Source organism: Erithacus rubecula, assembly GCF_903797595.1.
Source record: "Erithacus rubecula genome assembly, chromosome: 14".
Lineage (NCBI taxonomy): Eukaryota > Metazoa > Chordata > Aves > Passeriformes > Muscicapidae > Erithacus > Erithacus rubecula.
In genome coordinates, this window is record NC_136666.1 from 3570883 (window position 1) to 3596603 (window position 25721).

The 25721-nt window shown below is 41.0% G+C and overlaps 1 protein-coding gene across 11 annotated transcripts in view; it reads left to right on the plus strand.

Moving 5' to 3' along the window:
* MEGF11 (multiple EGF like domains 11) overlaps positions 1 to 25721 on the plus strand; it is a 266626-nt gene that overhangs the window by 6101 nt on the left and 234804 nt on the right. For 7 of the 11 annotated variants that reach the window (XR_013775891.1, XM_079318187.1, XM_079318184.1 and 4 more), the window contains exon 4: positions 8470 to 8622. The gene's annotated coding sequence lies outside the window, so the exon portion shown is untranslated. Of the gene's footprint in view, positions 1 to 8147; positions 8623 to 9214; positions 9489 to 25721 lie in introns of those variants that run through there. The other 4 variants (XM_079318188.1, XM_079318193.1, XM_079318190.1 and 1 more) reach the window with 4 other exon arrangements.

Genomic DNA, 25721 nt, shown 5'->3' on the forward strand with positions numbered 1-25721 from the left:
TTGAGTTCACCATGTTATTTTCCAGCTTATCTCACCACTCTTCTTCTTTTTTTTTTTTTTTTTTTTTTTTTTTCCTTCTAGAATGTCCCATCCCTTCGAGTTCCATTTTTGGAATTTAATATCTCCTGTTGATGACTTCTGTTTCTTATCTTCTCTTGATCCATTTCTACTTCTCTTTTAGATTCTGTCTCCTTCAGTCTCCAACTAATGTCTCCCCATATGTCAGATAAAAAAAAAAAAATTACAAGATGCTGGGCTGTGAAAGGAACTAGGGAATGTTTATGTGGTTGCAGCAGGCTGACCATTAAACTGACTTTATTTCTACAGCATTTCAGATGCTGGGCTTGACAGTTTCATTTCCGAAACTATTTATACTCACAAAAATCCATAACAGCATTTCCATTATTTCCTTATATGATTTTTTTGCCTATATTTTATCAAGTCATCTTCTTCTATTCAGGCCTGATTTCAGACAATAGGAATACAAAGTGGAAAAATCCTTTCTAAAAGAGACTGTAGCTTTTTATCTATTAAAGCATCTTTCTGTGTCCCAACACATTTTTATCTCAGCCTACTTTTCAGCTTCTCCTGTTGATTTGATCCAATGGAATGACATGCAGGGGAGACTTAGATGAAAGTTACACCTGAAGAGGGTGTGTGCTCAGAGCTGCACACCTTACCAAATCTGCCCTCCTCATTATCCACCAAAGTCCTTTTGCAGTTCTGGATCCTGATTCCAGACCATGCTATATTAAAGCAAAGGCCAGCTACAGCTGTTGCCTCCCACTGGAAACACAGAAGGAGTAGATATTTTAATAAGCTATCACCACTGGACATCACAACAGGCTAGGATAGATAAAAATGATGGATCTTGTATTCTTGCTTCTCTAAATATAATGCTGTCTAAGCCTTTATATATGTGATGTTCTATTTTTATGTCATTGCAAGAAAAAAACCAACCATAACTTGAAGTTTTGAAAAGGAAACTACAGCTAGCATTAAATATTCTTGAACAACATCAGTGCATTACATTCTGGCACAGTTTGCATAAAGAGGTGTGTGGCAATTTGCAAGAACACATGAAATAAACATGTTAAGAGCAGTCAAGTGTAACTTGTTCCTTGCCACAGTAGTAAAATCAGAGATTCCCAGGCTTTTTGCTCTGGCAAACCCTTGTCAGCCTTCAGGACTCCTGCACAGACCCTCAGACTCCCTCATTGTCAGTGACTGTTGCAAACAGAATAAAGACAAGGCTCGTTATGATTTCACAAATGAAGTTTGGAAACCACCAGAGATAATGATGGCTTTGGTTCCCTCCAGCTCTACACTCTGTGTCTCTGGACTGTTTCTGTGACTCCAGGGAATGGTAGGGTGTGTTTGTGATGGAATATGGTGATAACAACAGTCTGAGCTGCTGAGCACAGCCCCTTCTGCCTGCCTTGGAGAGACGCTGGCCCAGGAAGGTCAGCGGGTTGTTTGCTTCCTGCTGAGCTAATTGGCAGGGTGACAGCCACTGCCTGCCAAACACATGCATTTGTTTAATCTCTGCTGGCTGGGGATAAAAACCACCAACAGTCAAAGAGGCCTTCTTTAAAAGAGCTGATTTAGAGCTGGGTGAGGATGGGTTCTCCCCTTAAACCCTAGAGAGTCAATACTAGCTGCTCTGGATATGCACAAATAACACACACCAGAGCTCACTTTGGATCCCTTTTTGCCCTGACAGTGCAGTAGGAGGAGAGGGGAGCTATTGATCTCAGTGTAATACAAAAAGTTACCAGAATCAGGTAGATTTGACATGTAGAGTTATGTATTTGAAAGCTGATGCCAATTGAATGGATTGCAGGAGAGATGAGGAGCTTCCTGAACTGATCTAAGATGCACGAAGCTGCTGGATAAAGGACACGTGCAAGACCCAAGGGAGTCAGTGCAAAGAATCTTGTTAATGTTTATGGGCTTTTGATCAAGTCCTAAAGACAGACTCAAGAGCTGAGATATTTTGACTTTGAAACAAAGGCCCTGGTGCAATTATATAATTTCTATTATTCTCTTTAAACTGGTATGTGTTATTCATCATTCTGATCAGAGCACACTGCATCTCTGTCCTATTTCTGGTTTGATGATTGTGATAAACTTGGTAACCTTTTGCAGGCTGTGAAGTTGTACACTTCCTTCAGATCCTCTGTTTGGCTTGTGAAAGTGCTTTTTAAATTTTAAAGGACAAAATTTATATTTGTTTTTGCCAATTAGGGATTACCAGGGGCTAATCATATTCTAAAACTATAGGAATGATTGTGATAAACTTAGTGACCCTTTTGAGCCTGAAGGCTGTACACTCCTTCATTTAGATTGTAAAAGTGTTTTATAAGTTTTAAAGGGCAAAATTTATTTTTTATTCCAACAGTTTGAGATTACTAGGGTCTAGTGGTATTCTAAAAATATAACTTCTGGTTCAGCTTCATCTTTGCCTCTTTCAGAGATTTGCATCCTCTCTGTTTTTATGGAATGTACCTGTTGCTGCCATTTCCCTATAACAGAGGGCTACCTCTTCGGTATCCTCAGGATTTGCAGGTTTTAATTAGAATGGATTTATGTTGATTAGAGTTGATGGGATTGAAATGCCACGTAGTTATTAATTTCCTAGTTTTAATTTTGCTACTTAGTCATACGTTACCAAAAATATCTTGGAAATGTGTTTTTTTCCCTTGTAAAGTGGCAAACCAGAGAAATAAATGCATCACGGCAGGCTGTCATTTTGAGTACAACTCCTGCTAGATCCTGACTTAGAATTCTGTGAATGACTATGGAGCTGGATGAAAATGAAAAGAAATACGTGCAGCCAAGTTTTCTTAGATTTTCTGTGAAAACAGAAAAGAAATTTTGGGAATTTCTGCTAGAATTTGCTTGGTTTCTTTTTTATGTGTAGATGTCAATGAACAGAATTCCTCAAAATTCCAAAATTTCAAAACATCCATTTTAATTTTCTTCTCTGTAGCATATGCAAGACAAACAATTTCTGAGCAGAAGTCAATATTATTCAGTACATGGAATGCTGTTTCCACTTTTACAGGGTGGAAAGTGAGGCATAAAATAATGTATGGTCCAGTCCAAGGGCCATTACAATCGGTGTAAGGTGCATCTTCAGATCTTACTGCAACAGGATAAGGTATTGTGCAGGTGGGCTGGCTTTGCAGGCTGCTCATCTCTGCAGTGATGAATAAAAGCAGTAATAAAATTTCCAGAGCAGATAAAAATTCAAATGATTCTCTTTCCAAAAGTCTCATGCTGAGCTCATTGTAGCTGAAGAGAGAAGACCACAGCACTGAGATGCACAAGTGGCAGAGTTTTGGACTGGGAATGAGGACTCTGGCTTTTGCAGAGAAGGGGTTCAGTGCAGAGAATGTTTATATTCAGTGCTGGCATTCCACTAGTTCCTGAAACTTCAGGGTAAAATTCCTGCAGAAATCGATCCTAAAGATAAATTCATGGCTTCTTTCAGCTTCTCTCTTTTTTCTGTAATCAAACCCATTCCTCACTGAGTACAAGAGCAGTGAACTCAAAATTTCTTTTGATAAGAGCATAGCTGAGCAGCATCGTTCCACAATGTGTCCAAATAATGCCAATTGCTGTAACACTACATTTCCTGCAGATTTAGGTTATCTCCTTAATATTCTGTCTATCTGGAGACAGCTGCTTGAAGAAAACAGCTAAGCTTGGTCATAAATTTGCCCCAGCATATTTAGAAGTATTTGTAAATAAGATCTGAATGAACTCATCCTATGGAGTTCTTTCAGAACACCAACCACCAACTTTGGTCTGCTTCAGTCTGTATTTTAACTCTATTTCTGGTTTGCTATCTCTTGGAAGTTTGGTCAGCTTTCTCCAAATGGGAATTTTCTGAGGGAGAGCGGCTTTTAGGTTCCTTTGTGAAGGAGCAGAAATTTTGGGAAACCTCACTGCATTGATGTAGGCAGATGGAGAAAATCAGGATTCTTCTTTAGCTCCTGGGTCTATGCTCCTTTTTTGCTCTGTCCTTGCTTATGGCTCTTCCAGCCTTTGGGTTAGGTGGAGGTCAAAGATAAATTCAAAGAGGTACAAACTCAGGAGATGGAGAATATTCAAATAATTGACTCAATCACAAATACAGCTGATAATATTCAACCTGTAAATGTCTGTTTGGTGTTGGAAAGTTAGGAATTGGTCAGGTTTCTCCCACAGCCTTAATTCCACCTCAGGCAGTACTGGAGGGATGTCCTGTAGACACACAGGAACATGACAGGTAAATTGTCCTTTTGCTATCAGAACCAGAATGTGAGGTGAGCATGTGCTTGGAAGCAATTGGTTTCTTGTTTCAGTTGCAGTGTGAATTTTCTGGATAAAAGAAAAACATCTCATCTTATAGTTATCCACATAGGAATTTGCACTAAAAAGCCAACACTTGCAGTCTGACCTATATGACATTGCTGTTAATTATGCATTATAAATGCTGCTTTTCCTATTTTTTCTTTGTGAGGGGCCTCTTGGATTCTCAGTTCATACACATCACTCTCATTAACATTAATAAGAATTTAAGTGTTGCAGAGTGATTGTCAATCCATTTTGTTATCATTCCCCAATACTTAACCAGGGTCATGTGCTCCAAATAAAGGCAGAATGTCATTCTGGATACCAGGGTGTACTTGGGATCCTCTTTCCTACAGAATTCCACCCTGAAGCTCCCAGAGCCAACTGTGGGTTCCATGGGGCTCTCTTACATGCCCAGGCCATTCTCATCCATCCAAAGATCTGATGTGTTCATGCAGCAAAACTGTTACAGCCATGCTGCAGCACAGAGTTCCACTAATCCTTTTTGTGGGAGGTTGGTCTCTTATCCAGTTTCTTTTGCAATAAAAGGAGTAATAGATGTGTACAACTGAATTTCTCTGTTGATTTTGTTAGTGGATCAAATTCCTCCCTAAAATAACCAGCTATAGTTCAGCTGAATGAAGGCCATGACTTCATTTGCATCATTGCATAATTATTTGCTTCAGCCTTACCAAATCCTTTGTTTATTTTTAAATTTACATCATACTAAGCAGAAAATAATGTCATGCCCTGGAGCAGTGCAGAAACCATGATTAAGAGAAATAGCAGACACTAAGAATGATGGTCATATACACAGGATTAAGAGCAGAATTTGACCTCCTAGGGTCAAGATTTACACAAACCACTTGGTCACTGGCCAGTTCTTAACTCATTCTTTTTATTAGCATTGGGGAGCAGACTTAAAAGCTGTGTTAATGAAAAAAACAATTGACATGATTGAGCCAGACCCTAAATACTTAGTGTCTGTTTGAATTAGATGAACAATTCCTGTATATTTTGCTACTGTAATGCAGGATAAATATTTTCTGATCATATTTTCATTACTTGTTCTTTAAGAGTATTGGGACAATTTGAGTGAGTCTTCTTATTTGTAATGGGTCCATCATGTGGGAAAAGATAAATTAATGTGATTCTTGCTATCCTTATTTGGAGAGATCAGGGATGGATTGGGAAAGTCAAACAAAACCTGTGCAGAACTGGCTCTAGTTCAGACTGTATTTTCTACACTGCCTACAACTAATATGTTTGTATTTGATTTGGACACTTTGTATTGGTAGAAGGGAATCAGGCATAAATGAGGCCAACACTATTATTCAGTGTTATTAATGATGTTGTCTACTCTTAGTTCCTCAAAAACTAGAAAACTAATAAATTTTACATATTGGAAAAAAATCACAGATAAATCAAACAAATACATAAATTCTTTAAAGTATTTAATATGTGTTAAGAGGACAGGATGATGAATTCAATATTGAAAACCAATATCAAGTTTACAATTATGTACCATTTATCATCACTGATTGCACAGACAGAGTATTATTGTGGGGAACAGAATGATGCATAAACTAAAACCCTGATTGGTTTTCTAAAAAAAAACAAGTTAAAATTCATGTTATGTCTGAAAAGCTTTGTTTTTCTTTTTCAAACATTATTTTCAATAGTAATTGTTCATTCAGAAACAAATGATGCATATTTAATTTCTCAGGCTTTAATATTAAGAGTATAATAGTTTCCCAGTGTTGATAACTTGTGCTTTTACAAACACTAGCAGGATGCAGTTTGCTGTGGTTTTGTAAGGCCAAATTTCCCCTTTAAGCAAAAAGAACATATGGAAAATGAAAAAGTGGAGAGGAACTAGTTTTGAATTGGACATGTAGAAGCAAACAAATGAAAAATGCTCTTGAAAGTGAATGGACTTTGAAGAGAAAATATGTACAAGTGGCTGTTTTTATTCAGCAGATGGTTTCAAATGGTAAAATTCTGCCTCCCCAAAAGTCAACAGCAAAGCTCACAGTGTTTTCAAACTCCTGTCGTCTGGCTGAAGGACACACCTGCTCACCTTTATGAAAGAGCTGCTCTTCTTTAAACTCCTGTCACCCCAGCTGAGCTCTGGGAGAGGGAAATGAATTCTCCTCTGGCTCATACTTTATCAGCAGAATTATTAAGCAGTTTTCTGTGCAGAGTCACTCTTGTAATACACTCCTGCCTTTTTTTCTTTTTTTTTCTACTTTTTTTCCCTTTATTTTTTCTTTTTTTTTTTTCAAATTATTTTCTCGTTTTCATGTTGGTGCTCAGGTTTCCTGGGGATAACCAGACATCCTTTCACCAAACTGAAGCTGTGCACTCATAACAGAGAGTTATTTTGTCCTTCAGAATTTCAACAACTCATTCTGATTTATGAAAGAATCTGGCTAAGCTTGAAGATTCAGCTGGAGTTTACAGAGTTATAACTCTAGTCTAGACTCATTGAGTCAACAATAATAAGAAAGAAGCCAAACTGTCTTTTTATATCTTTTTTTGTAAACTACATATTTTAAAAACAGAAGCACTGAACTAGAACCAGTGTGCTGCAATCTAGTGCTGTTTGTACTGAATGTCTTTTACAAGGGGGTTGCATTTAAATAGACACCAAGAAGAAATGAGTATTCCAGTAGTCACCCTCAAATGGAGAAACATCCATAGCCACATTCCTTGGCATTTACTGACATCTACACCCCTGCAAGCAGACAACCATAGTGCAGAGAATGCCAGAACTTTCCATGGGAAATTACTGAGCTGGATGGGATTTTATATGAGCAAGAAGAGTGGGGCTGAATGCTTCGCCTCAAATATCTGTCAAAAGTCATACAGCAGAATGTAATATCTTGGGTTTCATTGGTGTCCAGACCACTCACAGTTTGACAGGCCACTTCTTTGGAAAGTTTCACAGAGAACACTGAAAGACAAAGGGAAAAAAATTGTCGCAGTAGGCTTGCCTAATTCATTTTAAGCAGTCTGATTTAGTCTCTGTGCATTTCTTACCATTTAAAAAGAAAAATCAGGGATGTTAAATAGTTCCCCAAATGGAAACTGGTGACAAAACTGAGTTCTAAACAATGCCATTAGTATAGAGCAACTGGTGGTTTTTAATATTCTTATACAAACAGTAAAGCCAAATTATCTTTATTTATTCAATAAATCAAGTTCAAATTTGATCTGTGGAATTATATTAAATATTGAAAATAATTTAATAAATAAACACAATTGCTAATTTATTATTGATATTCATCATTAGGATTTTGGTAAAAAATAATTTAAAACGGGTGAAGAAAAACAGTGAGGAATTCACCTCAGGTACCAGTACTGCTGCAGAACCTGCTTAGGTTGCCTTAGCCATGGGTAATGAAGAAAAATAGCTTGTGGAGCCAGGGAGGGAGCAGAACTGAGCCTGGAAAAGAGGTGGGGAAGGAGGAATCTCTCCAGCAGCTGCTCCAGCACCCAGGGATTCTCCACTGCCCCGTGCTGCTGGCTCAGGGACTGGTGCAAGGTCTCAGGAATGCTGCAAACCAGCACAGCAAGGCCAGGCTGGGAACCTGGGGGCACAAAGGCAGTGCTGGAGTGAAGGAGTTTTTTGGGAGTCTGGGAGGTTGCAGGGAGTTCCTTGCAGCGCCAGTGTAGCAATCCTGGCCCAAACGATGTCCTTTTTGAAACATTGCCATCACCTGCAGTCATGCACTGGCTGGTGACCAAGAAACACACAGTGCAGGACAAAGGATTTTGGCAGCCTCACATGGACATAAAATACTGTATAACGTGGGGATTCATCGTGTGGCTACGGTGACAAAAAAAGTTTTATTAATCGTTTGGGTCTGTTATCAAAAAGGGACTTGGTCTCGTCTTTCTTACATACTGAGATGTTTAAAAAGCAGGATCACAGCCAACGTTGTTATTCTAATTAGAATATAATCAGTAATAGTACATAACACAAGTAGAGCATTTCATCTTGTGCAAGCATAAGATTGTTGGCTAAGAGCTAAGTTAGTGCAGCTGTTCAAATCACCTGTCATAAGCCTTTTGGTCTAATGATTTTAATCATTATACATTTGTAACTTCTGGTACATCTTTCAGGAAGAAAATGACAACCGTGGGGTGCGATTCGTTCCCTGGCTGATGCCTCTCTGAGCATGCAGTGGCACTGAGCCACCCGAAAGCAGCAGCGATGCAGTCGATGTGATAGTGCAAGGGCAGATGCTCTGAACGGTAGAGGATGCTAGAGAAGAGGTAAATTTTCCACGGCGCTTTTCATCCCCTGAACCTCGCGTGGTATCAGCTCGAGCCAGCGTTTCCCCGTTCAGGGGCTGCTTTAGGCACTGCGAGCTGCGTGTGCCTGCCAGTGTGTGCCCGCTGCTCCAGCTGCGTGCATGCCTCTGCTTGCAAACCTGGCACCTTGAAATGGTTCCAGAAGTTTGCATGATCTCCCTCTAAGCACGTCCGCGGGGGTCTGAGAGGTTTGTGCTCGGGAGATCGCGATGTTTGAGCCGCAGGAGGCAGGGAGCCGTGCTTTCCCCCCATCTCCTGCATCTGCTGAGCCACCAAGTGTTTCTGCCTCGCCTATAGTTTTTTTCCTCATTCCCACATGCTCGGGCGGCAACCTTGGGATGCCGGGGTGGCAGTCTGATTCTTTGTCCTTCTAGACTATTAAATGTATTTTAATTGAATCGGGCAGAGAAAAAACCCCAAAACACATACATAGAGCCCAAGGCATAAGGACTAGATCTCCCTTCCCCGAAACAACAAATAATTAAATAAATAACGAGATGCCAAACCAGCCATCACCAAACGAATAAGCCAAAAATCAGCGTCAGCGCCGCAGGAAACGGGAAAGTTTCTGCGCTCTGAAGCTGGTAGCGCACGTCAAAGCGAGAATCCAGGGGGAGAGGAGCGGAGCGCGGCCTCAGCCCAGCGCCTGCGAGTGCCGGGGATGCGCTGGTGCGCCCAGCCCTGCATCCCGGAGCGACTGCCCGAGAGATGCTGCTGTGACTTGGTTCTGCGCCGCGAAGAGAACGGCTCCGAGCCCCCACCCCCGTCTCCTCCCGCCCTCCTCTTCTTTCCCCCTCCCCCGGGTCCTGCGGGGAGGCGGGTTTAAGGTGGGTCGTGTGGCCGCGGTAACTTTCCGAACAGAGCCAAAGAGGCGCCCGGAGTCCCCCGCAGCAGCATCGCCCGCCCGTCCTGGGCAGCGGCACCGGCGCGGTGCCCCCGTGCGAGCGGCCCCGGCTCGGCCGAGGCTGCCCGGGCTCCGCTCGCCGCCTCCCGCCGCCGCCTCTCGCCGCAGCCCCGCGGAGCCGGCCCCGGGTCCCGCCGAGGTAGGTGCGAGTCGGGACAAGCGCTGGGCGCTGCCGCGGACGCGGCGCCGGAGCCCCGTGCCCGCAGCTGCGGCCCCCACGCCCCGCGTGTTCCTGGCGCTGCTGCGGGGCAAGGAGCATCCTCTGCACCCCCGGCTGCGAGGGACGAACCCCGTGCCCTGCTCCTCCTGGAGCTGCCCAGGCAGCCAGGACGAGCCGGGGGGAGGCAGTCTCTCTCCAGTCCCTTCCCTCAATCTTTGCGTTCTCGTTGGTGCTTTCGGAAGTGCTGAGCTAGGAGATGTGCGCGTGGGTGAGATCTTAGGGCTTTATTAGGACTCTCCCCTATCAGCGCTTCTCTCAGAAGCCTCTTCCTCCCCTCCGCGTGGTTTACTGGGGTGTTGTATAGGTACGAACTTTCTTCTGGTTGCAGGAGACCGATTTGGTCCCCTCGTGTCCCCGCGTGTCCCCGTCCTCGGGCTGCGCACGGTGCGGGCGAGTGGACCCGGGCTGGCGCCTCGCTGCTCGGATTGTAGTGGCTTCTCTTGTCTGTACCTGCCGGGGCTCCTGGTGGGAGAAGGTGTTTGGGGTAGGGAGAAGTTGCAGGATGCAGTATGTAAGCGACACCTGCCTTTCTGGAGCCTGGGAAGGGGGTGGAATCTCACTCTCACTGGTGCTACTCGCTGCTGCCAAACATTGCCTTCTTTTGCCTAGGCAGAACTCTGGCCACGCTGCCAGATGGCTCCTAACAAAGAGAGAAGTTTGGGAGTGTCAGGACATCATCTCCCAAATCCAGCACTCAGCTGAGGTCCGCAAGGAGTGCACAGCTCTGGTGGCTGTGTTTATCTGATCCGGTTACTCAGTGCAAGCACGGGGCTCCTGATTGATCCAGAGAAGTGGGCACAGCATCAATAGTTGGGAAACCAAGGCAGCCATTGCTCCTCGTTATTTAAATCTCCAGCCCCTGTGATTATTGCACGCTGGGTTTAGCCCGTTCTTCACCCCAGCAGGAAGAAAGTCTGGAGTTAACTAAAAGGAAGGCTGCAGTCCATGTCTTTGTTACCCCCTGACTTAGAATGTAAGTTACATACTTACAATTTCACATCATTGGGCTAAGAAATTCTGAGAAGATTTACCCTGGGATATCCAAGTCTCAGTCAGAATCCTTTCCGTGCTTAGACATCTCCTAGAGTCCATCCAGAGTTTTGCTGTCCTCTTTTGCTGTTTGGACCTTCCTACCATGTCTTCTTTGTTATTAAATCCCACAAATTTTCCTTCTCAGAGTAGTGCCTGCTGCATGGATCCTTTCAGGTGTATTGCCTTGGTTATAGTGCTGCTAAATAAAGGTGGCCAAACCGAGTGAACACTGTCATCACAGGGTTGGATTTTAGCCAATCTTTTACAGGGCATCAATCTATTCTTGTTTATGAGCAAGTTGATGTCCATGGGCCCTACTCTGGAGTCTCTTAAAGTTGGTGTGGGACACCTGAAATTGTCTTTGATGAAGTTAATAAGTGATAATGAACGTGTGAGAAATATGCTTGCAAAATCAATTTCAAGGCAAGGCAAGTGTCATTAACAACCTCTGGATGCTTTGATGTTCAAACTCTTTAGTTCAGTTTTATGGCTGCTCCTTGTTGTTGATACCTGAGTAAAATTGTTACAGAATTGCAAAAGTTTTATGGTAAAAGTGTTTCAACATATGAAACATTGAAAATGGTCATGTGGCCATGATCTGTTTTTAGAAATAGGCTCTCAGCGTCATCTTTATTTCCAGTCACTCCCAGTTACCTACTTAATAAAAATTTGTAATTTTAGTTAAAAAACCCAAATTGGCTGATGTTAAATTCACAATATTAGGTTGCATTACATTGCTCCAGCTTTTTACTCAAGAGAAAGGCTTAATTTGATCTCTTGTTTTTTAGAATTAAATATAAATTAATTGTCCAAAGAATCAAACAGAAGCCAACAGTCTCTGTTAAGAAGTCCCATATTTACTGTGAATGGGGCACTCAGCCATTTTCACTTTGAACAATCCATCGTGCTTTAAGCACCAGGCAGCAGAATTAATATTTAAGCAAATGCATACGGCAAAACTATAAATCACTGAAAATAGTTAATTATATTGGAACTGTGAAAATACCTTCGAGTACAGCCTGCATAAACTATTTCTCTCTAGCATGATCACAATTCTTGCAAACCTTTTATCGTTGTATGTGAAATCATTTCTAATTCTGTGTTCCTGCAAAGCATGTGCTTGGTTATTGTTTTCAAAACCATGTGGTTTGGATTACTATTTAAATATAATATTTATGATACTACTTTGGTTATTCAGCTTAAAAAGGGAAGTGCTGCATACCATTGCATATTAAAAAGCTTCTATGTAATTACTACTTTTTGCAGTGTTGCTGTGCAAATCTCTGGGTCGGGAATTTAAATGGAGACTTTACAGAGTTCACAGTTAATTTATATAAAAGCCATGAGTCTTTTTCTCGAAACATGGGGACTGCAGATACTGGTGAGTGTGGAGCCTGCACTGGTTTTTACCTTTTTCTTACTGCAGCATGTGTGCTTGCAATCAGAAAATTTACCTTTGTGCACTCTCAGGTGCATAGAGTTTGGTTGGCTCCCCCAAACCATCATCTGTTGGTCCTTTTTGGGTCTGAATTCCAGGTTCACACATTTATTGTCATATTGTCATCTTATCCAATTATGTCTTTTCTTGTTGCATCTTGAAGAGGAGTGCTGGGGAACACGGGAGGCTCTTCCATTGCTCCCTCTGCCTTGTCTATCCAGGCAAAGGAACCTGTGAGACTGTGAGAGGCAGAGACTATTGCCAATTCAAAGCCAAAGTCCCTGGGAGTTTCTTTAGGGATGGTGATAGACTTAAGACTATGCTGTAGATGCCTATAGGATTCAGGTCTGACAATCTCCTTACATTCCCCAGGCTATCCTGCCTGGTCTTTAGTTGCTGCTCCACCAGAATTCTGTTGTCCTGGGAGACACACATTGGAACTGGTGCCCAATGCAGATATCTTGGTTTTCCTCATGTGTCTCAAACAGCACTTGGGATCCCTGTTCATCTGCAGTGTTCTGCCCTGACTATCTCACATATTACAAAAAAGGACTGATATGTTAAACCCTGTATCAAAGAAATAATTACAATTACCATTGTGAATAAATGAGTTACCCCCAGAAAGGCTTGTTAGACATTAATGGAAAAGATAGAAAAAATTCTGCCTCATTGTTCTCTGGCCTGCAGCCTGACCATACTGCCAGAGCCACCCATACATTCCTTTGCACAAAACTGATTGAAACCTCAGTGGAGAAGTTCTGTATGTTAAGGGGTGAGAGATGAAAAAGCTTGTAGAAAATTAAAAGAGCCAATCTCAAAGGAGACAAATCCCAGACAGAATCAGTTTGAGATTGCCAGAAGAATTCAGTCATATGATACTTGTCTGTGAATCCTGTGAGTGATGTACAATTGATGTGTGCAAGTAGAGAGGAGGAATTTTGTTTAAGAGTTTGTAGAACATGACCCTTACCTTATGAATTACAGATAGAGTACCAAATTAATGAAAACACAATATCCCACACTGCTGTGAAGATCTGACTCAGTAGCTATGAGAGTGGGTTGCAGCCCAGAGAATCTGAGGCATTCAGTCAAGATGACCAAAAACAAGTGCAGAATTCTCCAGGATGAGTGTGTTTACAAACACTTGTGTCTGACCAGTAGAGCTCAGCTCTCCAGGCAGTTTCTCTAGTCTGTCTGCTGCTCTAAAGAGAAACTACTGAAATTTGTATGAAAACTTCTTTCTGAGCTTGGCAGAGAGGTACAAGATGAAGGTCACCACTTAGCCCACTCACAGAAATGCAGCAGGAATGAAGAGCTCACCCAACTCACACCAGACTGCAAACAAGAACAGAACTTTAGGACTCACTTTTCCCTATGCAGTAAGAACTAGCACTGAGAATTTCTCCTGGTAGCAGCCAGAGAACAAAGGCCAATGAATGAATGAATAGGCACGAGGCTGAAATGAGATTCACTGCTAAACATGTGCTCTGCCTGGGGGAGGAATAAGAGAGAGTAACTGAGTGAAATAGTTCTGTACACTAACTTCATGTAGTTCATTTTCTCTTTTTTTTTTCCAGTAAAAACATTTATAAGGGCAATAGTCACTCTGAAAAATATTTTAAAGAGTCAAAAGACACCATAAAACTTGCCAGAATATGACAGCTGAAAGGTTGCCCAAGTGAGAATTTCGTGAACAACTTTGTAGGTTTTTTTTGGCTATTTTTTTTCCCTGTTTGGTTGGTTTTTGTTTTGTTTTGTTTTGTTTTGTTTTTCTGGTTTTTTGCTTGGTTTGTTTTGGTTTTTATTCTTTTAATATAACTGGTAGATATGAGTGGAAATAGGTCCAGGTTCTCCTAAGTTCAGATATGCAGCTGAAGTTTTACTTAGCCTTTTATCTTGGACTCCTTGTTAAGATCTAAACTTTTCCTAACCTTCCTCTTTATCACAAGTCTTACAGAACATCATTTTTTGCAAGGTTTATGGAGTGTTGTGAACACATGAAAATCTGATTTCTCAGGAACACAGATAGCAGGAAAAAAGCTTCAGACAAATGATCAGGTGGAGTGCTGGAATTCACAGTGGCCTCCTAAAGGGGGCAAACTAGGAAGGTAAATTAACAGCTTTAAAGCTCTTTAGTTAAAGGCTATAACCTATTTCCATAGACTGTAGGGATGGATAAGGTGTTTTGGGAGCATATCCTACTTTTTTATATGCTTGAGTCTTTAGCACTCACATCTGGTTTTGAGACAATTACTTGAACAGTAAAAACTATTGTTTGGACATTGCTGTTTTAAGAACCTTTAAAGCTTTGTAGAGGTTTTGGTACAAATATTTTTTTACCAGCATAAAACATGGAGGTGCACTGATATAAATCCAGTGTAAGCATGAGGAGAATCAAGTTCTTTATCATGCTTTTAAAATCTACCAAGTGAGGGAAGCATGGATGATTTGTAAGTAGTCAACTGGCATATGGTACCATTATGATAACATCGTGTTCACAGCACTTTCCAGATTGATATACAACCTTTCTAAAATAAGCTCTGCAGAAAAATAAAGAAGAATGTAAAGTCATTTAGCAGCCAACACGCTGTTGGCACAGCACAGGACACTGGGAGGTGACTTCTCTGACACTCAGTGTGTCACATGAGCTGTGCATCACAGTCTGGTACCTACTGACAGGCAGTGACTCCAGAAAAGAGCCCCTGCCCTCTGTATGCTGGGGCTGATTCCTGCTCTCTGAATGCACCAGGAAATGCTGCCTTCATTTTCATTCCACAGCCCTGGCCAAGTCGTGGGGTTAGCACAAGGGATGGAATTTGTTTCTCAGAACAAAGTCCAGTATTAAGCCCTTTGTTAGCACTGAAGAGGGGCTGGGGTTACCTGGGGATGGAGACTGAATTATCCTCTATTTCTGGGTGGAAATATCCAGACTGAGATTGAAACTGTCTCATTGACCTGCTGTGTCATCTATGGTTCTCGAGGAACTGGAAAATCATAAATATTCTTAGAAGCAGGAGCCCTGACAAGACAAACTGCAGCAATGTTTCACTATTCAAAGGGCTTTTATCTACTTGCCACAGCTAGCTTAATTCTATTAATGAATTAAAACAATGATACTTTATTATAACATAAATTTTACCTTTGTTTGCCTTCATTTAAATGCACAAGGTGTAAATAGAATTTTAAAGAAGTGCTGGCTGATGAATTTGAACCTGTATTAACTTACGGGCATTAAAATGGATATGGCAAATCAAAACCATTAAAGTCATAACATCTACCATTCCTCAAAGTGAGGAAAAATATCTGATGTGGCAATGTTCTTCATCCTTTCTCCTCATTTCCTTTTCCCTTCATATTCCATGTAGGCATTTTAGCAACCAAATAGAACAAGTCAGTAATTTTATGAATACAATTCAAGCATCAGAAAATGTAATTCTTGGTGTTTTTATGGAATGTTTTCTCCAAACATTGTGGACCAGTCATGCCCTGAAACTCCAAGGAGCGAGGAGTTCTATGCCTGTGTTCATTTGCACAGGATTGGGATTTTGGGGACTGTTTTTGGCAGGGGATGTCACCTTTAGGAGGAGTTGCCTTCTGGATATGACACCTGCTCCTTTCCTCCATGGAGCTCCAGATAGTCCTTGGCAGTCTGCTGGTCCTGACCAGATCAGGCCAGGCATCTAACTTCTGTACTTCAGTTTGGAGAGATGGATCCCACCCTTTTAGAATAATGCCTAGTTTTCATTTTATTTGTAAAGAAAGACTAAAAACCTTATGGTAAATGAATGAATGAATAAATTTGAAAATTACCATTTGTAGCTCTGTGCTTCAGTTTAGACATGAAGAGTTTTGATAGCTGCAGTGTTATAGAATTACAGAGCTGAGCATGTAGCAAGTAGGAGCCATGGTTTTCCTGTTTTTTCTGTAAGCTGTCCCTGATGATTTGTGGATATAACACTAAGTAATCAAAGTAATCTGTCAGCTGAAAATGTCATTGCATGAGTTATGTAGGACTGGTTTTGAGGAGCGAAGTACAACTGACCAGAACTGACCAGAACTACTGGTAATAACTTTGCCAGAACACTGCAAAATACTTGAAAATTAAATACTCCAACAAACAAGTTTTCTTTGGTGGTGGTGAGTGTAAATCACCTCAGGAAATCCTTTTGGGTTGGATTCTTTAGTGCTATTATAGTGTCTTAAATTATGTGGACAGGGAAGACAACAGTAGCCTAATAGTAATTGAGGATTGATTAGATGGAGTCTGTGTAGTGAGTGCTACTGGGAATGTCACCAAAACAACAAGAGTAGTGGATTTTATTTACAAAATATACATTTATATTAAATACTGGTGGTCAAATATACAGACGGATCTGTGAGCTGCACATGGAAGGAGATTCATTTGCAGTGCCTGTTGCAGGAGAGGATCCATCCACTTGTTCCCCAGCACTGGGTTATGAATTCTGCAGGGCAAAAATTGTGATTTATGGGAACTGAGGTCTGTGCAATGACAAAATACCATCTGCTGCTTGTGGTCAGAAGGTAGCAAATGAGTGAATGCAGTAGGTGTTCCTAACAGTTGAGGCAGATGCTACATCCATTCCAATCCACAGGAATCTGGAAAAGTTTTATTTCACTTACTCTATTTTGATTTATATTTTACCACTTTGGCTCATGAAGATGTAAGTGAAATTTATTTCTCAAAATATGTTCCGTGGGATTGTTTGTGGATGATCTGAGCCCAGGCTGGAAACTGAGCTTGTTCCTCTTGCTCTGATCTGTAAGATGCAAAAAAATGTGGGAACTCTGAATAAGGGGCAAACAATGTTAAACAGAAAGGCAATGGGAAATAGCTTGGCAGGCAGAGGTGTGTGGGAAGGAAGGACATAGAAAGTCACTTATATATAGAAAAACGCGAGAAAAAGAATCACAATTAAGAAAATAAACAAGAAAGGACAAAGAGACAACTAAATAAAATTCAGCAACAGATTAAAGGCTCACTTAGAAATCACAGAGTTGAGAATGTGAAGTGAGGATCAGATCTGTGTATGGTGTGCAGAAGCCTTTTTCTTGACAGAGATAAATAATTAACAGGATGCTGCTGCACTGAGTAGTGTCCAGCATCTAACACTGATGCACAAGCAACCTCCCAATTTTTTGCAACTGGGTTTTCCCCCTTCTCTCCTATTGTCCTTCAGGTCTTTTGTCTTATCCTCCCCAGCCCTCTTTTAGGCTTTCTTAAGGATTAAGTTTCATATTTGAGGGACAACTTGGTAGAGCATTACTCAGAGGAGAATTTTAGGGTCTATGTTCCCCTCGTAGTACAGAGCTAAGGTTGGGGTTTTCTTTTGCATGCAGGCATTGAAAAGCAGGAGATCTACTTAAAATAAAGTGCACTGGAAGCTGAATATAAACCCATAGTTCTGTTGACTTTTGTAAGAGAAACATGTTTGCACAGGTGCTCAAATGAAATAGGCTCTGGTGTTCACACACAGCCCAAAAATGAGCAGACTGCTGAAAGGGAACATCCCGGGCTTGCAGAAGTGCTGCTGGGATGTAAATGTTGGTGACATAGCCTGGTGGATTTAGTCAAAGGGATTTGCAAATGTCTGATTGTTCTGTGCTGCTGAACCGTGCTCAAAACAGCACTGGAGAGGGAAGGGCTGGTGTGTCCATGCTGCTTTTCGTCCTGCTGATGGGACATGGGCTCAGTTTGGTCATTGCCTGGTTTCACCATTGCCAACAGGGAGCACCATGCCTGGATTAATGCTGGATTTACATTAGTGAACCCATTTGGGAGCCATGGAGTAATAGAATATCCTGAAGTAGAAAGGACCCATAAGGATAAGTCTGACTCATGCCTTTGCACAGGGCACCACAAGAATCCCCCCATGTTCCCGAGAGTTTTGACTCCCTTTACAGAAAAGTTACTTTTTTGAATTTAAAAGCATCTTCTTCCCATATTCCATGGTGCTTGCATACCACTTATTTATGCCATTGGATGGCAAAAATAAAAAGTGCTGTGAAGCCTTCAGTCCTGCATTAGAACTCTGGAGAAGAAATGGTGCAAGTCAGTGTCTGTAAAAATAGCCCTGTTAGGAGGGAGGGATGAGCTTGACTCGTTGTGAGGGTGAGCACATCTGCTCTCCTGAATTATCCTGGTGAGGAGTGTGAGGAATGCAGCCTTAAAAAGTTGTGTCGCTTCAGGTAAATGCTCCAGCCACAGGGAGAAAGATGTTTGAGCAGATGTGGTCCCTGTGGCCATCTGACCCAGCCAGGAGAGCAGTGCTGGAGAGATTGTGTTTCACACTGAACCCCCAGCTGCCACCTGGATTCTCTTCCCAGCTAAAATCTTGGACATCTGGACAGGAGTTCAGAGAAGTCTGGTATTGCATGTTGCCTGTCATACAGGAAAAAAATACTTTGATACAAGTATTTTCTTACATTAGCATAGTAACTTGTCATTCATTATGTAGGAATTAGTAAGGAACAAAAAACTCTTCTTATCTAGCTAAAGCTAATTATTCCAAGGCATGAGAAACAGGTGTTTGGAAATTGGGTAAGGTGGTCTTTGTGCCATTCCTCTTCCTGCTGTAATATTTTCACTTGCATGCAAGACTTCAATCTATACACTGAAAGTCAACAATATATCCTGTGCTCATCACTGGTGTGTTTAACACACCTAACAAATTTGCTGTGTGAAGAACAACACTTTTGATTGTTTAATGCCTCCCTCAAACTGAGTTTCAAACCAAATCCATGATGGTGGGAAGTGCTGGCAACTGAGAGATTCAGTTGCACTGAAACCTTGTGTTTTTTGAAGATGAGACTTTTCAGAGGTATGTAGGACAATGAGTGTTTAAGGACACACAGTTTCTTTGGGTGTCTTTACATAAAATATAGAGGCCTTCATTCTGCTTGAGACCCTTGAGCACTTTAGTAAATTTGATACTAGGTAATAAACGTTACTGTGAACGTTGTTTATTTGATAAATCTACTGCCAGAAAAGGTGATACATTGTGGGATCAGGAAAGGAGAAGCCTGTTCTTGGCTTTGTCAAAGGCTGCCTCTAATACCAGTGCCTTCTATTTTCTGGGCATACTAATGCTCCTGATATTTTTAAAAATCTTAACATATTTGTAGAGTGCTCCAAGATCCAGTGCAAAGTTCTTGGGAGCACTGTAGGCATCCCTAGGCAAATTACTCCTACATTAGCTATAGATCAGTCTGCTCTGCTCATTTCTCTTAATTTTATGGAGGTGGCTGCTGCCAGTTGCTGCTAAATCCAAAGCCAAGTAGTTCTGTTCCAGTTTTTTTTGCTGTATTTTGTGCAATTGAATTATCATAGTTTCATTCCAGAAGATCTGATTGTTTTCTTAACTATCTGCAGTCGGCTTGAATATATAAATGGATATTTAAACAAACTTTTCTTCTCTGACAAAATCATATTGGATTTCCTATTAATTTCTAATCAAGCAGAAGCTTTCATAAAAATTTTGTGAGCAGGAGAAACACTGTTTCGAGAAACTACTTAGTCTTAGGTCATCTGTGGCAGCATTGATTCTACTCAAAATGCCAGAGAAGATGAACACAAACACAAAATAATTCTAATTATTTAAAATACTGCTTGCTATGATAGAACTGTGAGATTAACACATCTATTTTCTTCAGCTGGGACAGGATCTGGTTTTGAATCCACGTTTGATATCAACTCTCCAGGTGTCTGTTGCTTCAGCTTTTCTAACACTTATAAGTCATTAACAGTCTCACTGAAAACCAGCTGAAGTTAATGAGTGTATTTCAAACCCTCAGAATTTGGACCTAAATAAAGAGGCACTATTCTGGTAAATGCTACTCAGTGTCATTAAAATATAATTAAATTAAGTAAATTCCTGATGCCTAATTTAGAAACCAAAACAAAACTCAAACTATCCCCGCAAAATGAAACAACTTGTTTTAAAAAGCAGCATATAATGGAACTCCTAAATGCATTTCTAAATATGTAAAGTCACATTTATGTTCCCTTAGTCAAGTCACTTCCTTGTGATATGTGCTGTACTAATCAATATCCAAATAGAAAGAAATTGAACTTGCAAATGATGAGGCACTCCTTGGGTTTCTCCACTTGCTCCCTAAAGCTTCATGTCAAACACAGTAGACAAATCTTCACATCTAAATAATTCATCTGCAAATGGTGGGAACAAGAGGAGAGGAATAAAAAGACAACATTGTTCCATGCTAAAATACAATAATGCATTAAAATTAATCAATTTCCTCCTGCTGGGGAACAATCATTTAGAAAACATTTTAATTACCAAAACTGAATAATGGGATCAGTGTTTTTGAGAAGGTTGGATTCACCCTACTGAGCACTGGAGAATCCTCTTCACAGGAGCCCATAAAAATATTGCTGTTTTCATGTTGCTGCTTTCAATCATGGTATTTCTGGGGAGAAATCAGATTTTTTCACAGCAGCTTTTAAGGAAAATGTGGAGTGGGCAGCAGGCCTCTGTTAACTGTTCTGTGCCCAGAGCTTGCCTTGCATGTGCTCCTGTATTTCTCTTTCTTTTGGATGAGAATTTATTGTGCATTGCTTAACATATCTAAAGTCAAATGTTGAAGCCAAAGTGTTTGGCTGCAACAACAGACAGTGTTGTAAAGTTGTAAAAATAACATTCTTGTATCTATATTCAGCCTCACAAGGAATGGAAATGTGCAGGAATCAACCTGCCCAGTCCCTTGTCTTGGCTGACAGTGGTATTCCAGGGGAATGGTCATGGTTATTCCATTAGAGATAATGACTTTGGATTTCAGAATTTGCCATGGAAGAACCTGCTTTTCCCTCTGATGCAGGAGGGTCTTGCTCTCCAGCTCTGATTTCCTGGGCATTTTTCAGAGGTCTCAATGTTCGTCAGAGACATGGGTCACTAATTTTAGAGCATATGGTGACTCCCAAGGAACAGCCACTACCTGGCCATCTGGGAAAGCTGGAGGAGACTGTAACAAAAAAATGTTTGCAGCAGTAGTTTCTGCCCATAGATGGGGTATTTTTGTCTAAAACAGTTGATGTCACTTGTAATTTTTTGTCTATCAAACTGTGCAAGTTTTGCTTTGCCATAAGCATGGCATGGCAGGCCATGCCATTTACTAACAGGTGGCCCAAAGAAGCTGTGGCTGCCCCTGGATCCCTGGAAGTGTCCCAGGCCAGGTTGGATGGGGCTTGGAGCACCCTGAGGTAGTGGAAGGTGTCCCTGCCCATGGCAGGGGGTGGAATGGGATGGGATTTAAGGTCCCTTCCCACCCAGACTATTCTGGGATTCTCTGATGTGATTCTACAAAGTCCCACAGCTGAGAGGATGGGAAGGGTCTCCAAAGGAATTCATTTGACAGGAAGATGACTGAAAATTTTACATGGGGTGTTTGTGCTGAGAGTGAGTGAGAACTGGGATTACAGTCAGTGCCAGTTGTGGGGGGGGGGGAGGGGGGGTGGGCACAGGGCTTGGCAGAAGTGTCCTGGAGCTTTAATTCCACAATTGGGGACACTGGTCAGCAAAATGACTAAATAAATCATACCTGGTACCTCCTGAAGATTGAGTTACCTGAAAAATGAGTTTGTTGAAGCTGCCCTGCACAAATTTCAGGAACATTTACACCGACTGGGGTCTTCAGTGTGTGCTCAGGGTAAGCTTCCATCTCAATACTTTGCTGAATCAGGACATTAAGTTTGCAAAGAAAATTAAAATAGATTCACTGAGAATGATGTAAATCTTTATGCTCACAGTAGGGCACAGAAGCAAAGTGAATATCCTGGTAATAAAAGTACCTTGTAACTCGTGGAATGAACAAAGTTCCCAGAATGGTTATTACATGCTGTATTTTCTGTTTTGGATTATTGAAATAGAATTACTGAGAATTAAATTGTATAAAACGCATTTTCTTTTTTATTTTCATAATTATTCTTTCATCCACATAAAACTTTTTTCTATCTTGAAATAGTCTTGGTTGGTAGTGAAAATTGCTGTAGCATAAGTAAAACCAGTCTAATTGAGATTCATAAATCCACTTTTTAACAAGTACAATTAGGAATAGTTATTAGAGACCAGCTGGAAAACATTAGGGATGAAAATTTACCATAGGAGGTTTTTTATGTGTTTGAGACATTGTTTGATACCAAAACCTAAATTAGATCACCAGAGAAATGAACCTGCTATTAGAAATCTAATTTGTACACAGAAAGTTAATTCTGAATATTCCTATTGATAAAAATTTTTTTATTAGGTCTTGTTAAACTGCCTGTTTTTAATGGAAGTCTGACTTTCACAATGCTTTTCCTATAATTAAAATATGAGAAGTAGCAACTTGATTATGTTGAGTGCATTTGTGTCCAGTGGCTGTGTAATAAACTTTGGTGCAAGTCAATTCTATTATCTATTATGATTTTTGAAAGTAGAAAAGTTTATTGGGCCTAATTCCAACCCAACCCAATTCAAAGAAATTGTTCAGTTAGTGTGGCTAGGACGAACATTTTAGGAACCCAAGCACAGGTTTTAAACATATTCTCATACAGCCACTTCAGTATCTCAGACTCACATTTTAAAATTCTGTTAAGTGAAAGAGCATTTGAGGAAATATACTTATTTTTTAAGAATTTAACAAATAATTAATGTTGGTTATATATAATATTCAATCAAAATCAATAGAGGAAATTATGGAAAATCCATCCCCAACTTTTGGTTGAGTTTTCACTTTCCTCATGTTGCAATTCAGGTTTTATTTGGAAAGTGCTGTTGCCACAAAGAAAGAATGCTTTTAGCCTAATTGAACTGAGTGTCTTTAAACTTCTCATCAGTCAACTTTGAGGAGTTTTTTCTTATTTGTGGCTAATTGTATTTCCCTCCTGGAAAATTGGACAAATCAATGTAAAAGCAAGAAGATAATTATTAATTTTTTAGGATAAATAGGTGAGCCACGTTGGCTATAATAAGGCATGTGAACAATCTAAACCAAAGGCGTAAATTCACTGCAGTCAAATCTTTTACACCATTGATAAATTTGACACGTTTATTACTCATCTAATTAAATTGTGCATGCAGAGCAGGCAGGAACCAACAATGTATGCAGATGTCACGTGGATATTTAGTACACTGCTGATTAAGATCAGCTCGTTTACATCACACTGGGCTGATTTGTTATGATCAAACAAAACATGTTCAACAGAAAAGAAAATGATTGTGCCAAATTCCATTCTCTGGAAGTTCAAGACTCAGCGATTTTCCCAGGATCATGTGAGTGAAATGAGCAGGGAAAGAGGACAGGAGCAGGCAGATGTTCTCTTGCAGCCAGATGTTCTCTTGTATGGCTGGGAATGCTCTGGGAGCACACAGGAGCTTGTACCTGTGGGACACCCCACACTGGTTGGGGGACAGATGCAGTGGTGTGTGCTACTCCTGTGGCCACAGTGTCCCAGGATTTGGGATCTGAGAGCTCAGGGAAGCTGGTGGGAAAGGCCAGACCCAAGGGAACTGCTGAGGGGAGCCAAACTGTGCACGGATTAGCACTTCATGTTTGAATGTCTTTGTAACAACAAATGTATAGAAACAGACAGCAGAACTCTCAGTTCCTGTGTGATTTGCACAGATCCCAGTCCCCACAGGCTCGTTGTTCATCTGCTCTTCCAATACCTGCAGCAGCAATCAAATCAGTCCCTTAGTAGTAGGAGCTGGGCTTTCCCTTTTTTCAGCCCTCTTCTATACCCCATTCCATTGTGAGGTACAAGCAAAGGCAAGGAGTATTTCTGCCTCCTCCTTGAAAAGCACAGGGCCTCCAAGGTTTGCTGGCAGCAAAGGGAGGCCAGGGTGAGTGTTCTTCAGCTGGGTTTTGTCTCTCTGCCTGTATAACTCACCTTAAGCCATGGCCTGAGTGACATTCAGCTCTCAAGGAAGAAGGGTGTACCACAGAAAGGACTTTGTAATCAGTATTTTTCTGCCCAACTTTATGAACTGAGTTATCACCTCAGAAAGTGATTTTATTTGTTAGGTAATCAAACTGGCTTGTATTCAGTCCAAAGCCATTTATACCGGGCAATTAATTACCACTTTTTATTCCTTCCAAATTTACTTTTTAAAGAATTGCATTGCCAGGGGCTTTCTATTTCTGGCAAGACTATAGTAATGCCAGGGTTGGGGTACACACATCCATATGTGTCAAATCCCTGCAGTAGACTACTTGTTTTATCATGGAATCCTGTGAAGGAAGTTAGCACAAGGATAAATACCAGGGAAAACCTATGCTTGCCAATAATGGAAAGCAGAGATGTAAAGACTTTGCTCATCATCTGGCTGGAACTCCAGAAAGGGGAATTCTAAATGTGGAGATTTTCTGATTCCCAGCCCTCGAGACTGTAGTTTTTGGCACTGCCTGAATCAGAGAGTTTCAGACCTGGGCTGGGACTGTTGAGGGTTTGTAACACAAAAAGTGACATTTGGGAATTCCACATGTAAATGGGCAGACCCAAGGTGCTTTCCAGGGGTCTCTTAACTCAGCACCATCAGAGCTACAGGCCAGAAAATTGGATGGACGTGATCTATATGACAGATCTATGTTTAAGAAGAATAATCAGAGGTTTCAGAACATTTGGAGATAAAAGTAATCATTTCTGGGGACTTTTGTTTCCTACTTTCAGAACTGTCAAGGAATCTAGTAGAATTTCAGACGTTTTATTACTTTGAGCTTTGACTTCTTGGGAGTGTAGGGGTCTGCTCGGTTCACTGGGCTGTGTCTAAAACAAGAATCTTCTTTTCTGGCCCTGCAGCCAGGAGGAGACAAGGAGATTGCTGATAAGAAGTTGATAATGCTGTAGTTTATACTAGTATGTTCTTTTAGAGCTAAAAAGCTGATGTAATTCAGCTGAGACACCATTAACTTCAGCAAATTTATAGCACTTCTGTAAGAGAGCATGAAACTCATCCCATGATTTGATTTTGCTGCTGTATTTTCAATCTGGTTCGAAGATAACTCAATAACATTTTCCAGTCAGCTCTAAATTAAATGCAAAATCTTTGTTCTTCAACTGAATAACTTCTAACTTAGCCAGAAATATCCTTCCCTGAACATCCTGTACCTGGAGGAAATGCTGTGCCTCGTACAAGGATCATGGTTTTGGCCACTGGTAGAAGCATGTCCTATGGCTTTGTCTCAGAAAATACACTCATTTCAATCTGAAACTCTGCCATTACCCCTCTTAATTCACTCCCTTACAGAACTTACAATGCACTTTAAGTGTTTCTAGTTTTTAACTTGTATTTTAATGTCTTTTTAGTGCCAATTCTCAGCTTATTCCTCTAAGTTTATCAAAAGAAGTTGTACATATTCCTATATTGTTTTGCTTCCAGGTACCTCTCCTTCCTTGTATCCCACACCCTCTGAACTTTCCCAGGCTTCACAAGGCTCTTTCAAATTTAGATTTT